This window comes from Physeter macrocephalus, chromosome 12 (genome assembly GCF_002837175.3).
Source record: "Physeter macrocephalus isolate SW-GA chromosome 12, ASM283717v5, whole genome shotgun sequence".
Lineage (NCBI taxonomy): Eukaryota > Metazoa > Chordata > Mammalia > Artiodactyla > Physeteridae > Physeter > Physeter macrocephalus.
The window spans coordinates 80973837-80992678 of NC_041225.1; positions in this window are offsets into that span (position 1 = coordinate 80973837).

Here is an 18842-nt window from a genome sequence, read left to right on the forward strand (position 1 = left end):
ACAAACAAATGCCTCTGAAGAACTGATCATTTTAAATGCATTTTAAAGCAGCACAGCTTTCCATGAGAGCTAAATTATGTCAACTAACTGGTGATTCTGAGGACAGAAATACACACCCAAACACCAATAGGCAGGTGCATTAAGCCAAACAACTTGTCTTCTGAAGGGTCAAATGAGGAACCAGCTTAAGTCAGTGAAAAAATACTTCTTGTTGGACCCCCTCCTTTGGCCCTGATCCCCAGTCATTTCATTGAATGTATCTGATTCTTACCCCCCAAACTGCTTGTTTTGTCTCCATAAACTTAGTGTATTTAGGACCCAGTCTCCATACAGCTCTCCTCTCTGGTAGGGATTTTGAGGAGAAAGTCATCACTGTCCTTTTGTTTTCATCACACTCCATCGCCCTCTGCAGTGGGGACCCCTCCCATGCTGTGGGGCTGACCAGGCTCTTAACGCGATGAGATCCCAATAGAGTATTGCCTGCTTCCCTTGTACACACATGGCCTCTTTTCAGTACTCAGACCACATTTCCTTAAGGTTCTCTAAAACCTAGAGGGCCTTGTCATCAGGTACCCAATGGAGTGGGAGAATTTGCCTTTTCTTAATGTTGGTTTGTTAAGATTAACATCCTTTAAGTTCAGTTGGACCACGTTATTGAGCCCATTTCATCTTGGAGGAATAAGTTGTAAGGAGGATAAAGTTTGCTAAGTTTCAAGGTGAAACCCTGAGGGAGGCTGAAGAGAGAGACACCGGGAATGCTGATAAAGGCTGTAATTAAAAGCTATATTCTTACTCCCAGATTTATTCAGGTGTTTTAGCCTTTAAAGATGTTAGAGTCCATGGTGGAAAATTGTGTGCTTTGAAGAAGCCTGAATTTTATAATAATTCCATCATTTTTTCCCCTAGTATAATTCAACTTTTTAAGTAATATTAGAAGCCACCAGTTATATCATACGTTCAGGGTGGTATTAGCAGCTCTTCATGGCTGAAAAGCAAGCCTTTTTTTAGCTAGCTAGAGTTCATTCTATTGAAAATGAGTCTACACTTATCTCCTTGAAGGTTTCCATGGTGATCTTAAAAATCAGAATTAGAAACGCCAGAGTTTAACTAACTAATGTATAAGAGGGAAGGGAGGGGAGAGGGAAAGCCAGACTCAGTGATGGCCAGAGGGGGCAAAGAACACCGCTGGGCCAGCTTGGGCCTGAGGACAATCTCACACCTCCTACACAGTCAGAGCCAATACGGGGCGGGGCGGGGGGGGGGGGATTATTGTTACTGTTGTTGTTTGATCTTGTTTTCGTAATGAATTCATTGCTAACATCAAAGGAGGGTATCTTTTTACATAAAAATCCACATTTTCGACTTGTTTCTTTTGAAAATGCAAAAGATCCATCAACCCCATTCCACACGGCGACAATATTTTGGCACTGAGTAGAGGCTGTTTCTTTTAAATAGAGAATTTAAATAACTCCTTTTGCTGTACACTGCCTGAAGCTATTTGTTGTCCACAGTATCAGGCTTGCCTGAATCTCTTCCACTCTGTATTATTTCTTAATGTCAAATCCAAATACCAGCTGCCAGTTATCACCATGCTTGAGCTGGTGGTTTTCTTATACTCAGAAGCTTTAGTCATTTCTGTTCCCTGCCTGGTATCTGTGAGCATTTAAGCTTTCCATCCTTAGTGCAGGGTGATTAGATTTTTTCCCAAATATCTGGCTCAGGTATGCCTGAAATTCTGCCAGTTACGCATCACGTTTGGTTAGCTAGTTCCTCATGTGATCCTCCATTAAAATCACCAGGAACACTTCTGAGAAGGGGAATGTAGTATTACTTCCCTAGCATTTCATTAGTAAGGATTTAATCAGATCACTCTGCCTACTTGTATCCAGAAAGAAGCATCTCTCCCATGAGGAATGGGATTGGATGGCAGTGTACCAGGCAGGATTTCCAGAACAGCCCAGGGAATGATTCTGCATCTGTTTTTAAGGAACGTGTCTCCACGTAAATGCTGCAGGCGACAGGCCTGGAGCACAGGGTGGCGTCAGTACCACTTGTAGCACCAGAGGTGTAAAAGTGCTAGCTTTGGGGGACCCCAAAGAAAAATAGACCTCTTCCTTGCAATATTCAGAACAGATGAGAGGTAGGCACAGAGAATGGACCCATAGAGATCCAAACATCAGCTTTTTACTGATTCAAGGTGGATTACAGAATGTGGCTTTGGTGGAGGCTAAATGGGCTTTCTAACACACTGCTGAATTGAATCTGACCTCCTCTCCTAAATTACAGGTCTCACCTCCAGGAGCAGACCCCTTACTCATGGCCCTGAACAGATAGATGCATCCTTCTGCAGACGGGTGAGTCCAGAGAAAGGAAAAGAGGGCCCTGAGCCATGTATGCCCACTTTTTCTTCCCAACTCACAGTGAGTTTACCACTCCATTGGGAGTGGGGTCAGGGGTGGTCAGTAATGAGGGGTGAGAGGAAAACCACAGGGGTGAATCTTTCTGGAATCCCACTCATGGATTTACTAGACTGGGGAATAAATGTTCCCTCCAACAGTAATCTGCAGGCTGACTCGTGCTGGGCCTACAGAAATACAGTCTTTTCCATCTGAACAGATGGAAGCATTTCCTCTTGGCAAGTGGAAGCCCAGGGCTCTGGCCCAAATAGCGTTCTAGAAGAGGGAGAGCAGGCACGTGGAGCCAAGGGATTAAGAAATTCCAGATAGACAAGGCTGGCTAGGGGAAAAAAATTGAACATCCAATATCTCAAGGGGAACAATAAGAAGGATCCAGAGGGTTCTGGAGGACAAGGAGGAGCAGGAGCCTTTCACTTGAGCTACTTGAAAAAACTTCTTGTTGGGAAACTGCAGTATCTCCTCCGAGGGGCCATTAAGAGGATTTGGACAATATTTGTTTCTATTACCCGTAATTGGCATAGTACTCTATTTTATACCTAATAGGCACTCACTAAAATGTTCAGTAGATTGAATTAAAGAGAATCGTCTGAAGATTACCACAGTTAGGAGAGGTGTACCAAAAAATAATAATCCACTGGCTTAACCCTCTAAGGAATGTTTGCATTTTAAAAGAGGACTTAGTTATATCAAATTAATCTGCAAGTGATGGAATATACTGAACATGTATGAACCAGAAGCTCTTGGGGGAGGCTCTAATTTCTCCACAACATGCAGACTCCTCCCCAAAAGACCAAGGTTAGCAATTTAGTACTGCAATTAGTCAAGACCCTACCACAGTCTGAATTTTATGGTTTTTTCTAGGGAATACCAGTCTTTCTCTTATTTTTGCCATTGGTCTGAATATAAACATCTTTAATTCTCATTAGCAGTTAGAAATACATATTTATGACTGGTTTCCACCTGAAGGATTTATTAGAAAATTTAATGTTTGCTATAGTGATAAAGACAAAAAGTAGAGCCCACTGCCACCCACAAGTCCAAATCTCCTTACATAAATTATGGAATCCATAATAACTACTTTATATGGCAATTGTAAAGCCAATGGAATGTGATGTAGTAAGGATGGATTTCATATTTATTTTACTTTTTGTATCAAGTAGGTGGAGAGTTGCTGATGTCAGGAAAGTCCCTAATTGAGAATCACAGTGCAGGGGTTCTGATAAATGACAACTGTCTCACCAGGACCAATGACCACACGGGTTCCCACTTCATGACCAGGGTCACTGGGGAGACATTTCTCATTGGATCAGCTTATCGTAAATATTAGGTTTCAGCCTTTGAGCGTATATTGCTGGTTTTCAGTTACTTGTAGCTTTAGAACATCTGCTTTTTCATGGCAAAAAAAAAGTAATGAAGACGAGGAAAGAAGAAAGAAAGAAGTCTCTTAAGGAAGTGTTTAAAAGCTGAGCTGATAGATTTGGCATTTCTCATTTGTGGCAGGAATAACAGGAATCATGGGGCAGTGTGACTTTTATATTAAAGAATATACGCTTTAATATTATTAAATACATCATAGGAGATTTTATAGCAAACTTCATAATAAAGTTAGATGTTTGAGTACCAAAAAGGCACACACATTGCTTTAATGGTGTCTACATGTTGTTGTGGGTTGTAACGGCCTGTTATGACATCATCTGTTAGGAATTTACTATGAATGCTTGGGGAGGGGGGTTCAAACAAGCTCCTTCTAATAAGATGCCACGGAGTGTAACTATATCTAATGACAATTGGTCAATTATGAATAAAGCATTTTCAAAGAGAACCGTTGCTTTAAGCCCTATTAAAGCGTTAATGGGGCTTAGCAAGAAGTCTCCATTTCTTGCCTGCTGTTCTCTCATCTGAAAAGCTGCGCTCCTATGTGACTCTGCCCAGCTCCCAGGCTCTGCTCGGTTCAGAAGGCAACTGGGGATCATTTGGGCTGCAGACAAGCTTTTCTTAACAACAGAACCAGCTTTGAGGTTGATGCTTGAGGCCTAGTGCAATTCAGATGGGCTGTAAGTTTTTAAGCTCCTTCCTGTCTGATCCACTGTGTTTGTCTCTGCTTTTGCGTTCCGTGGGAAACATCTGATAGAAATGGAATCCACTGATCTGACTTTCTGAAAAGAAAAATTACTTGGCTGGTGACAGACAATTTGGCTGCCTTCAGGAAAAGTATTTTCTCTAATTCTGGAGATGGTGTGGGGTCTCAAACCTGCTGCCATTGGGTATAAGCCAACCCACAGATTTGTTCTGTTCGACAGGTGCTGTGCTTAAAAGACATGAATTTGAGTACCTTTAGGTGGGGCATGCCCTCTCTGTTTTAAAGCGATCGTCACAGTTTCCTATTGCTATAGATCTAGCACATCCCATATTATCTGCCACCTGCCAGGCCTTTAAAAAATTGAGACTTGTGAGCCCCGGTGGCACACAGTTTATGGTTCTTTTCTGCTCCCTGCACCCTCAGTTTGACTTGATGTCTCTCGCTGACATCTCCCACAGCTGGGCCTTGTTCTTCACAAAGAGTTTCTGGTGAAACCAGAGCCGTAAAGACTGGATTAAGAGCAAAGTCCAAGGAATCCCAGAATCTAAGACTTTGCAAGAAAACTTAAAGATTTGGGATACTCCAACCCCAGATGAGCAACCTGAGACACAGAGAGGGGAAATGCCTTGGTAAGGTCAGCCCCAGATGGGAGAGAGCAGAGACTGAAAGTTGGTCTTTTCACTTCCCATCCTGACGTGCTGCACCCACCACTCGACACAGCTGGCCTGAATGACATCTCCTTTATAGGGTCCTTCCCCACATTCCCAGAAAGTGTGTCTTTTCCAAAGTCACCATCCACACACACTGGATGGCACCAGCTGTGCAGCCAAACCCCTCCTACACTGTACTAGTGTGTCTGTGAAATGAAAGTCAAGGCCCATGTGTTCACAAAAGCCTCCTAAGTCTCAAAGAGAAGTGCTTCTCCACCGATGCCAGAGAACTTGGGACGGGAGACAGATGATGGTTTAAAACAAATCCTGGGAGTCAATTTTGCAGACAGCTCAGGTCATTTGAGTCCCAGGCCCTTCTTTGTGTAGAGCACAGTGAAACTTTCCTTCAGAGCTGGCCTTGGGAGTAAGCAGAATGGTGTGTACTCTTTAAGGTACTTTGAGTCACCTCAGGAAGGCTTCCTTCAGCCAGAGATCACCTTGTAGCTAAACCCTCCCATCTTGATCAAGAAGTATCTGAAATTCAACCATTGATTCATTCATATGAACTAAATATTGCCCCCCTTTAAGCACCGTGCTTTGTGAAAAGATTCCTGAAAGAGGAGAGCTTCTAGATTGGCTGGTTTGATGAGCTTTCCTCATGACTGGAAGGGACTGGGGGCAGGGAGAACCCTGAGCATTAGTGAGAGTTGGGAAAACAGGTGAAGGAAGTGTTGGGGGAGAGACATTGGCTGATAGCAGTGGCAGTGAAGGAATCACCGAAGGAGATATCCTAAAGAAACTGGTGGCATCATCTAACCCCAGGGGCATCTGTGGGCAAGACTGATGGTCAGGGCCACTGGACCTTCCCTATCAGCAGTTGGCTGTGGCCTCGAGCTCAATACCCTTGAAATTCTCTGCCCCCAACTCCTGCAGAGGTCTTTAGCAAATACTTCTAGCAAGCTGGAAGAAAGTACTAGCTCAGTGGCTGGCACATGGACTCAGTAAGTATTTGTTAAAGAAATGAATCAAATGTTTGTAGTGTGTACCTGTGCAGCCATCTCTAGCGATAAAGCATTCTAGCCTGGTCACTAGAGCACTTGACCCAAACTTTGGTGCCTGTGAAACAGGTTCTTAGTCCCGGAGATATGGTGTGGGATGGACCTGAAATCAAAAGATCATCAGATTCCTCGTCTGTCAAATAGCAACAAAAATAATCCACAGCCTACCTGTATCAGAGAGATGCTATTTGATTGTGAAATGAGAGGTTGTGTGTAAGAGCTGACAACTTAAAAGTATTATCCACATAGAAAAAAAGTATTACTTTTTCTTTTCTTGTCTGCACTTTGTGGGATTATAGGTGGTTAAAGACTTTTTTCTTCTCACTTTGGGTAGAACTGGGGTTTGTTCTTAGCTCGTGCATTTGAACATCCCTGGTACGTGTCACTCAGAAGTCAGATGGGATTCCCAAGAGTAATTGAAAGGGAGAGCAGGTTATTCAGCAGAGTTGGAGTAATGTCATAGGTGGAGGTTGGAGTGAGATGCAATTTTCTAGTTAAATGGGGAACTTGGAGAGGTCACAGAGGGCTGGGTTGCAGCTTCCATTAGTTCTACAGGGTAGTGAGAGGCCATGATAAAAATACATGGTGGAAGTGAAACCTGTGGAAGCTGACTGCCATTGTTGTTTTCTGAGAGTGGAAACAAGGCCTAGAAAGACTAGGAGGCTGCTTGTTGTTATAGGTTGAGCCTGGAGTGGAATAGACCCAATGCGTGCATGCGTGCATGCGTGTGTGTGTGTGTGTGTGTGTGTGTGTGTTGAGGGGGTGGGGACAAACCATCAACTAATCCTTTGGCCACAGTAGAAGAGAGATGAGGACTGCTCAAAGATTTGAGGGTCTGCAAAGGTGAAAAGATTATTTGAAGCAAAAATCGAGAAAGTTTGAGAAGGAGAGAGTGAGCTGAAAACATCTTTGGACAATTTAGAATAAAATGAGCGTATCTTGTTTTATTTTTCTTTTTACTTAGTTCATTTGCTGTGGTGGAATATTATATACATTCAATGGAATTTTGTATTAGGAAAGTGTTGACTGCATCAAAATTTCCACATAGTCCAATGCCTTATACATTAGGGCATTTATGGGGTGAGGGTCAGAAATATGTACCAAAAATTGCCTGTTTCTTAGTTCACAGTTTTATCTTCTCCATCATTTCTGTTATGGAGCCAATGTTCTCTCAGATTTGGAATGCTTTCCTCACTTATGTATTTATTTATATATATATAAAACACAAATTAATGAAACTCTTTCCAGACACATAATTCCAGGAATTTCTTATGCCTTTGTTATTAGTCTTTTGATAAAATTTTCTAATTAAGTCAGTGTGACACTCAGTTTACTTCAGAATATCCTCACATGTTCCTTTTGTGTGCAGCTTACCTTGAAAGCAACACAAAGAAATCAGTTTCAGCTGCCATTAGAGGCATTTAGGTTAGACTGGGAGAAGAACTCCCAATCTTCAGGAACCTGGCTGAACTGCCATGCAGGAAATTTAAAATCTCCCATCTCTAGAGAATAGTAGAAAAAAGTAAAATAATCAGTCACATACAGGGTTGCCCCTTTGAAAATAATCACATCCAGGAAAATCCTCTGTGCTTGACATATTTTCATGACCTTTAATTCTGTATTGCTACACTGCCCCATGACTTGGCTCAGAGAGCATAAGCATTTTCACAGAGTAATGTGGAAGACTTTGGGATATCTGTCCAATCCCCAGCCCCCAATCTGTGAAAACTGATTCCTTACCAGCACTGAGACAGGCCCTATAATTCATGTTGTACCATGTGGTCCTGCTGAGGTCCGTCCATCACCACCTTGCCCAGGGCTGATTGGAGTGGGATGCCCACCCAATCCAAGAGATGCTAGCCACATTATCTTTTCTGGGGAATGGCATTGGGGCTCAGGGAGCAGAACAGCCATGGTTAAGAGCACAGGCTCTGGAGTTAGGCTGCCTGGATTTGAAACTCATATCTACTACTCATTTACTATGTAAATTTGGCCAAATCACTTAATTTTTCTGCCTCAACTTTGTTATCTGTAAAATGGGGATAAACCTTATAGGTTGAATATGAAGATTAAATGAGTTAATTCAACATGCAAATTACTTAGATAGAGTCTTGAACATGGTAACACTCTCTAAGGGATAGCTAATTCATGATCTTAGCTGGTCACTTGAGGCAAGTGACTTTGGAATGGGAGACGTCACTGTGGAATGGTCCTCTTCAGCCTTGGACCTGAATAAGGAGAGAAATCAAGTTTGGGATAAGATGAGAGAAGCAAAATGGAGTGAGAAGGTAAGGCAGGAGACCAGAAAGGCAGACAGCTGGACAGATGGAGCAGGTGCCTTGGCTCTTCATGGCTTTCTGGCTCCTGTTCTGGCCTCTCCTATGACTGAGCTCCATTTGGCCTGTTGAGTTCCATGAGATACTCCTGTATCCTTATAAGAAGTGTTGCTTTTTTGTTTTGCATGCGTTCAAGCGAGCTTCCATTACTTGGAACTAAGGATCTTTGGCTTGGAGAGTTAGGTATATCCTCAGTTCCCCTTGAACACACATTTCCGAGAAACCAGAACAAAAGTTAAACTTTGAGAGAAAGGTATTGCATATTCTGTTTCTCTTGGAGTCACTTCCTCTTTCTCAGAATAAGAGATTGCCACCATTTTGACTTATTTTACTCTTTTCAAAGAACACTCATGTTCTCCATTAACAACTTCTAAACAGAGGGACTTTTTCAACAACCAAAACTCACTTTTCTTCTATATAAAAATGACTTTAGAGTTGAGTGAGCCAAATTTCTCATCTTCTAACTGTTGCATTTGGCAGTCCAAAAAATAGCGTCCTCTTCCTCTATCTTGGATGGTAGGAGAGCCCAGGCAACAGTGGGATGCAAAGCTCACGCATTATTTGGTATTTTCCACTGCCAAATCCAAGTCCTCAGACTCAACCCACTTAATCCTTTGACTTTAGTCATGAAAAATGACACACATTACCATACCTCATAACACATCTTCTAAAACCTTTCCAAATAACCAGCCGTCAGGGCAGCATTGCCAGCCTCACCACAGACACCATCATTTTTTCCCTTCCCTGTCTGGCTCTTGAGTTTTTGGAACAGAGATAAAACTTCCCAAACAAAGACGGTTTACTAGGCAACTTAGGGCAAGTAATTAGCTCACACACCATAAGGTGCCACAGAGCTGTTTGCAGATCTCTTCCAAGTTTAGATCTTTTTTTTTCCCCAGAAACTCACTCTTTTCTCTAAGAACCCACAATCATTTACCACTGAATGAAGGAGCTATACATATTATGAAAGTAAAATACTTAAAGCCTTTTCAGGGATGGTCAGACAACCTCATAAATCATGTTCTCCCCACGGGTGAGTTTGGGATGGGAAGGTCATGTGTTGACACATTTAGAAGCCATTGGGGTGCTGTGGTTTCACAGCTAGGAGAGAAACTTGAGCTTGTTGAAGTTGGAGCTTACTTGTATTTTTATTTATTGAATTAATGAAATCTTGGCAAAAAACTACGCTTTACTTTAGGCAAATGTGATTTTTTTTTTCTTTGCCCCAGGCCTACCTCATCTCCCTCCCTACCCCTCCCAAATACATTTTTATAAATGCTTCAAACACTAGAAAAGCTTCCTGGGCAGCCAAACTGAACCTTAATAAAATCAAGATGAACCAATCAATATGGGGAGATGTGGCTTCCATTAAAATTGACATTTGAGTGTTAGAAGAAGAAAGGAACAGCATGAAAGTAAATATTTTGAAGGTGTTTACAAGGCTGCTGCATCCTAAGTGTTTGAACATTTATCAATCCATACGTAGCCTGCAAAAACCATAGATCACCAGAATCTAGCCAGCTCAGCTCCCGAGATTTCCTGTACCATTCTCATTGAATGTGAATGTGTATGCATGTGCATGTGTGTATGTCCTAGTGATTCAACAACAACAACAACAAAAATCATCATCATGACTTAGTGCAGAAGTTTGCAATCCCAACTATCAGGTAGAATCACCTGGGGAGTTTTGGGCAGCCCCCAGGCATCTGTACTTCTTAAAAGCTCCCTAGTGTATCAGTTATAATCCCAGCAGGAAATCACTGACACACTCAAATTGGGTAACTTGAAAAAGGTTTAATAAAAGGACTCTTTACAGAGGTACCAGTAGGGTGGAGGGAGAACAGAAGGGATATTCCAGTACCTTGGGGCTGGGAACAATGGGGTACTGTTTCACCCCTAGTCTGAATGAGAAAAGGGTGGGAGTAGCTATCAGAACCCAAAGAGAGGGCAGCCCAGTGGAGAGGGTCACCTAACAGGGAAACAGCCAACCACTGGTAACCGCATAGGAAGTCAGCCAGGGAAGGCCTGTCCCAACCACACTATCCTTCCCTCTTCTGCCTCTGGCTGGCGCTCCTCATTGACTGAACCAAGCTAGAAGCCAGGAGCAAAGGGAGCCTTTTGAAGCAGCCATAAAGTTCGGCTCTCCTCCATCCAGGACAGCACAGGGCAGAAGAGAGTGGAGAGTGGATCTGGGGGAAAACGGGAGCAGATCATGCAACCAGATTTAAGATGCTCTGGTTTTCAGTGGAACGGGCATTGTGATAGAAGTCCGAAGTCTCAGGTCTAGTTCTGGCTTTGTGATTTGGGGAAACACAAGCCGCTTGTCTGAGTCTGTTTTCTCCATTGAAATACAGAGCATTAGGCTAGTACTTTGCTCATATACCTCAGAGGGCTCTTTGGGTAGGAAGTTGGAGAGACCAAATGATGGGTTCTAGCCTCATTCCCTCTTGCAGTCCATAGTAAGTAAGTCAATCATGTGCTAAATTTCTTTGGGGAATGCCAGATTATTTCTCTTAGACTTACCGTATGCATTTTTAAGACAGTGAGCATCTACAGACTACTGTGTATGTTCACAACCAAGGGAGAAATTGTGTGTGTATACCCTTGTATAGGAAGGTATTTTTAGAGTTGAGAAAATTGAAACTTAAAGAGTTTAACGTTAACTTGCTCATGCTAAAGAGGCAAATATATGGTGGAGTCACCAGGCAAACTTATGTCTGTTTTATTCCAAAAACGATGCCACCAAAGGAAATGGAAAAAAATTTAAACCTACTTACACACAGACACACACACTCTTACATATATGTATTTTAGTATGTCTCATTACCTTCCCCAGGTTTAAATCTCTTGTCCTTCTGCAGACTGTCCTTGCCAGGGTCCATTTCATCTTCTGATCTTTCAACAGAGGACAAAAGACAGACCATGTAGCAGATGAGCAAAACTACTATCATTGGATTTATGCAACATTTGATATAGATATCCATCTCCATTTTTCCCAACCTACAAAAGAGTATTATTTTAATAATAAGTAAAGATGCAGATTTTGAGAGATTTATTCTCTTACCCCATGACTGCCAGGTTTTTTCAATGGGAAATTGGGCTTTTGATGCCTCTTTCAGAGGTTCATGTGTTCACAGTTCAGAGAAGAGAGAGGTCAGTGAGGAAGAACAGTCACAGATGCTGTGGGACTTCAGCGGGTCTTGCAGGATGTGGCTGAGAATTTTCGCAACCGTTCTGTATAAAGTTCGGTAAGCCCAGTCTTTGTCCCACTAAAGGAACACCAAATATAACCCTAGAAATGTAGTGTTTAGAGTGTATTTTCCAGTGTCTTTTAAATGGCTGGACCTCAAATACCTCATTCCGCAAATATTTATACGATAACTATGTGCCATGCTAGGTAATAAGTGATGGGGATTAATGATGAAAAATACATTTTGTTAAAAATAGTGGTTATTAAAACACAGTGAGATAATTGGCATATTGTGGACTTAGTATAAAGAACAACACGAGTAGAAAACAAATTCTGTTTTTCTTCTTGGTGTAATAAGGGACATTTTCTTTAGGAGGTATGCGTGGAGCTGAGATTTGAAAGGTAAATAAGATTTTACCTGATGGACAGTGAGTCCGTTTAAAGGGCACTGAAGGCAAAGGGAACTACATAGGCAAAGGCACAGAGGTACGAAATGGGACAGGTGATTTAAAGACTAACAAGTAGTTCAAACGTCTATCATGTAGGATGCAAATGGGGCAGTGGTGGGAGCAAAGCTGGCTTGGTAGATGGCAGTCAGATGATGATAGATAATCATTGGCAAGGAGTTTATATTTCATCCTGTATTTTCCATGATTTTCATCTATTTTGCACATATGCCCATGGATACAACCATGCAGGGTGTCTACATGACATTATGCTAAACACAGCAAATCTTCCCAAAGAACCAATTTTACTGGAAATGTTAGAGGAGATTTTTTTCTAATTAATTTATTTGTACACTCTGAGATTATTGTGATATATACCATCTTTTCATTAAAGCTAGGAGAGTCAAACACATTTATATGTGGTAGTTAATAAGAAAGTTTCATATTTTTATGTCATGAAGAACTCAGTAGGATTAGTGCTATAGCTGAATCATGGTAACCAGGGTAAAAAAATGAAATATATGAATGTCTGTTTGTTTAAGGAGGTGGATTGGGATTTTTTGGTGAACAGTAAAGACTGGCAGAGCTAGTTTTTTCAATCAGGAATTAGAAATTTTGATGAAAGAAAAAAACAGGCTTTTACAAATCTGTCCAACTTCTCTCTCTGTTTGTCTTTCATCAAATATTTTATCAACATTTAACTACTCTTAGTAGTTAAATTGGATTTCCATCCATTTGGATGGAAATGACTTTCCCAGTAACTCAGAGGACCCCCAAATTAAGGGAGAGGACACTATAAGCAATTTTAATGGCATACTTAATATACATTTGTAAAGTATAATTTAAAATACATTTTTCACCAGAAAGCATGAGCTTGAATCAAAGAAATATATGAGAGAAATTTGAAAAGCTAAAATCACTGAGAAATATGAAAGACTCTTCAAAACTCTGCACAAGGAATTTGACAATGAAGAAGATAATAGCAATCTGAAAAGTGTAATATGCACTTATATGATTCTTTAAAATGATGATAGATTTATTATTGTGAAGATAAAAATTAGCATAAACCTTGGCATTTCTTATGATAGAAAAGTATCACTTACAATATCAGAACAAAATAGCTCTTAAGGAAATCTCAAAAAGAGATACTGTATACTGATAAATGAGCAATAAATCAGGAAGATATATCAACAATGAGTATATTTGTATCTAACAATATAAGTTTTGCATATATAAATGACAAGCGAGAGCACCTTAGAAGAATTAGATATTTTTTCTGTGAACTAGCAGGTACTCAGTTTATTTCAAGTTGGAGTAAGTTAAAGATAGGCATATAATATTCTCTGTTATTTTAAAACAAGACTTTATTAAAACAAAACAAAAACCACATACATTTCTCTGTCTCTGTAGAAGAATCTGATTCATTTTAGACATAGAATTGTTGGACCAGACCTGGGGAGTATTTTACTTGGAAAGGAAATTTGAGGGGGTTCCAAGATGTTGGCATAGGGAGACCCTGAGCTCACTTCCACCCACAGAAACACCGAATCTACACCTACATATAGAGCAATTCCTCCTGAAGATCTGAGGGCTGACAAAAGAACTACTGCACATAGAAGGACCATGTAGAAACTGGTAGGAAAGATGGAGAAACAGTACCTATGGGAATCCCACCCGAGCACAGTGCCCAGAAGTAGGGAGGGATATTGCTAAGAAGCACAAGTGCAGACTCACCCGCCCTGGGACACAGCAAAAAATCAGCCATTTAAAGGGCACCTAGACTATATGGGAAAGCAATCTATTTACTAACTTTAGAGCTCCTGCCAAACAGAACTGTTGGGGGCCTCTTCAAGGTTGGAGGTGTCTGTGAGTGCCATTATTTGAGTCCCTCTGGGACTCCTCCTGACCCATGCCCACTCCAGCTCCAGCCATCCCATCAAGGTGGCCTAGGCCCAGGGACTGCCCCCAGCCAGCATCCATTCCAGCCCCAGGCACCCCACCACGGTGCCTTGGCACAGTACTCCCCAGGGGCTGCCTCTGGCCCAGGCCCATTCTAACTTCAACTGCCCTAAAAAGGCAGCCTTGGGTGCAATGCTCCCCGGGGACAGCCCCTGGCTTACACACACCCCAGCTTCAGCCAGCCTGCCAAAGCCACTAGGTGCAAACAGTCTACACAGGGGATGGTCTCACACAAGCCCACTCCTTCAAGACCAGGAGAGATAGCTGTTTCTGCCTGTTCATAGAAACAAAATATAAGAGTCAAACAAAATGAGACAAAGGAAAATGTTCCAAACAAAAGAATGAAATAAAACCCCAGAAGAAAACCTTAGTGAAGTGGAGGTAAGTAATTTACCTGATAAAAAGTTCAAAGAAACATTCATAAGGGCACTCATAAAACTCAGGAAAAGAATGCAGGGACTCAGTGAGAACTTCAACAAGGACTTAGAAAATATAAGAAAGAACCAATCAAAACTTAAGAATACAATAACTGAAATAAAAAATACACCAAAAGGAATCAACAGCAGATTAGATGACACAGAAGAATAGATAAGTGATCTGAAAGATAGAATAGTGAAAATCTCTCAATCAGAACTGCAAAAAGAAGAAAGAGTTTTAAAAATGAGAGTTTAAGGAACTTCTGAGACAACATCAAGCATACTGACATTTGCATTCTAGGGGTTCCAGAAGAAGGAAAGAGAGAGAGAAAGGGACAGAAAACTTCTTTGAAGAAATAATGGCTGAAAATCTCCCTAACCTGGCAAAGGAAATGGACATTCAGGTACAGGAAGGTGAGAGTCCCAAACAAGATGTGCCCAAAGAGATCCACACTAAGACGTATTATAATTAAAATGGCAAAATTTAAAGATAAAGAGAGACTCTCAAAGGCAGCAAGAGAAAAGTAATTGCATACAAAGCAAATTCCATAAGACGTTCAGCTGTTTTTTTCAGCAGAAACATTATAGGCCAGAAGGGAGTGGCAGGATTTATTTAACCTGCTGAAAGGAAAAAACATACAACCTAGAATTCTCTATCTGTTGCAAGGTAATGATTCAGAATTGAAAGAGAAAGAGTTCCCCAGACAAGCAAAAATCAAAGGAATTCATCACCACTAAACAAGACTTACAAGAAATGTTAAAGGGTCTTCTTTAAGTGGAAAAGAAAAGGCCACAGCTAGAAATAAGAAAATATATGAAAGGAAAAATCTCACTGATAAAGGCAAATATATAGTAAAGGCAGTTAAAATCAGCCACTTAAAAAGGTAGTATGAAGTTAAAAGACAAAAGTAGTATAATTATCTATAACTACAGTAAGTAGTTAAGGAGTACACTAAAGAGGTGTAAAATATGACATTAAAAATATAAAACATGGGGGAGTAAAAATGTAGTGCTTTTAGAATGCTTACAAATGGACTATCAGCTTAAAATAGATGGCTATATATATGGCTCAATATATATGAACCTCATGGAAACCATGAATTAAAAATCTACCATGGATAGATAAAAAATACAGAGAAGGAATCCAAACAGTACACTAAAGGAATCCATCAAACCACAAGGGAAGAAACTAAGAGAAGAAGCCAATAACAGAGAAGAACTACAAAAACAAACAGGAAATCAACAAAATGGCAGTAAGTGCATATCTACCAATAATTACTAAATGCTCCAACCAAGGGTAGATGAATGGATAAAAAAACAATACCCTTCTGTAGGCTTCCTACAAAAGACTCACCTCAGATCTAAAGACACACAGAGACAGAAAGTAAAGGGATAGTAAAAGATGTTCCATGCAAATGGAAAAGAAAAGAAAGCTGGGGTAACAATACTCATATCAGGCTATAACTTAAAACAAAGATTTTAACAAATGACAAGGAAGGGCATTATATAATGATTAAGGGCACAATCCAACAAGAGGATATACCGTTTGTAAACATTTATGCACCCAACATAGGAGCACCTAAATATATAAAGCAAATATTAACAGAAATAAAAAGGGAAAAGCAAACAGCAATACAGTTATGGTAGGGGAGTTTAACACCCCATTTACATCAATGGATGGATCATCTAGGTGAAAAATCAATAAGGAAACACTGACCTTAAATGACACACTAGACCAGATAACTTGATAGCTGTATATTAGAACATTCCATCCAAAAGCAACAGAATACACATTCTTTTCAAGTGCACAAGGAACATTCTCTAGGATAGATCACATGTTAGGCCACAAAAAAAGTCTCAATAAATTTAAGAAGATTGAAATCATATCAAGTATCCTTTTCAACCACAATGGTATGAAACTAGAAATCAACTACAGGGAGAAAACACAAACATGTAGAGACTAAACAACATGCTGCTAAACAACCAATGTGTCAATGAAGAAATAAAATAAGAAATTAAAAAATACCTTGAGACAAATGAAAATGGTAATACAACTGATGCAGCAAAAGCAGTTCTGAGAGGGAAGTTTATAGCAATACAGGCCTACCTCAAGAAAATGAAATATTTGAAATAAACAATCTAAATGTACATTTAAAAAAACTAGAAAATGAAGAACAAGCAAAGCCCAAAGTCAGTAGAAGGAAGGAAATAATAAGGATCAGAGCAGAAATAAATGAAATAGAGACTTTAAAAAATAGAAAATATCAATGAAACAAGAGTTAGTTCTGTGAAAAGATAAACAAAATTGACAAATCTTTAGCCAGCCTCTTCAAGGAAAAAACAGAGAGAGCCCAAAAAATAAAATCAGAAGTGAAAGAGGAGAAAATACAACTGACACCAAAGAAATACAACGGATCATAAGAGAAGACAATGAACAATTATATGCCAACAAATTAGACAACCTAGAAGAAATGGATAAATTCCTAGAAACATACAATCTTCCAAGGGTAAATCTTGAAGAAATATGAACAGACTGATTGATTGCCAGTAAAGAGACTGAATTAGTAACTCCCAAAAAACAAACGTCCAGGACCAGATGACTTCCCAGGTGAATTACACCAAACATTTAAAGAAGAGTTAATACCTAACCTTCTCAAATTATTTTGAAACATAGAAGAGGAGGGAACACTTCCAAACTCATTTTATAAGACCTGAGACCAAAACCAGACAAAGACACCACCAAAAAAGAAAATTACAGGCCAATGCACCTGTTGAACATAGATGCAGAAATGCTCAACAAAATACTAGCAAACTGAATTCAAAAATACATTAAAAGGATCATATATTATGATCAAGTGGGATTCATTTCAGGGATGTAAGGATGGTTTACCATCCATAAATTAATCAAAGTGATACACCACATTAACAAAAGGAGGACTAAAAATCACATGATCATCTCAATAGATGCAGAAAAAGCACTTGATAAAATTCATCATCCATTCATGATAAAAAAAAAAGCTCTCATCAAATTTGGTATAGAGGGAATATATCTCAACATAGTAAAGGCCATTTATGATAAATCCACAAGCTAACATCATACTCAAGGAACAAGATAAGAATGCCCACTCTTGCCACTTCTACTTAACATAGTATTAAAAGTCCTGGCCACAGGAATGAAACAAGAAAAGGAAATAAACAGCATTCAAATTAGAAGGGAAGAAGTAAAGCTGTCACTATTTGCAGATGACATGATACTTTATATAGAAAACCTTAAAGTCTCCACCAAAAAAAAAAAAAAAGATTAGGACTAATAAATGAATCAGTAAATTTTAAGGATACAAGATTAATATACCTGTTGCTTTTCTATACACTAATAATGAACTATCAGAAAGTGAAAGCAAGAAAACAATCCTGTTTAAAAATCACATCAAAAAGAATAAAATACCTAAAAATAAATAAACTTAACAAGGAGGTGGAAGACCTATACTCTGAAAACTATAAAACACTGATAAAGGAAATTAAAAATGATACAAAGAAATGGAAAGATGCTCCATGTTCATGGATTGGAACAATTAATATTGTTAAAATGTTCATACTCCTCAAAGCAATCTACAGATTTAATGCAATCCCTATCAAAATACTCATGACATTTTTCACAGAACTGGAATAAACAATTCTAAAATTTATATGGAACCAGAAAAGGATCCAAATTGGCAAAGCAATCTTTTTTTTTTCTTTTTTTTTAAAATTATTTTATTTATTTTTTTTTACACCAGGTTCTTATTAGTCATCAATTTTATACACATCAGTGTATATGTGTCAATTCCAATTGCCCAATTCATCACATAACCATCCTCCCCACGCCCATGGCTTTCCCCCATTGGTGTCCATAAGTTTGTTCTCTACATCTGTGTCTCAACTTCTGCCCTGCAAACCGGTTCATCTGTACCATTTTTCTAGGTTCCACGTACATGCTTTAATATACAATATTTGTTTTTCTCTTTCTGACTTACTTCACTCTGTATGACAGTCTCTAGATCCATCCACGTCTCAACAAATGACCCAATTTCATTCCGTTTTATGGCTGAGTAATATTCCATTGTATATATGTACCACATCTTCTTTATCCATTCGTCTGTCGATGGGCAGTTAGGTTGCTTCCATGACCTGGCTATTGTAAATAGAGCTGCAATGAACATTTTGGTACATGACTCTTTACGAATTATGGTTTTCTCAGGGTATATGCCCAGTAGTGGGATTGCTGGGTCGTATGGTAGTTCTATTTGTAGT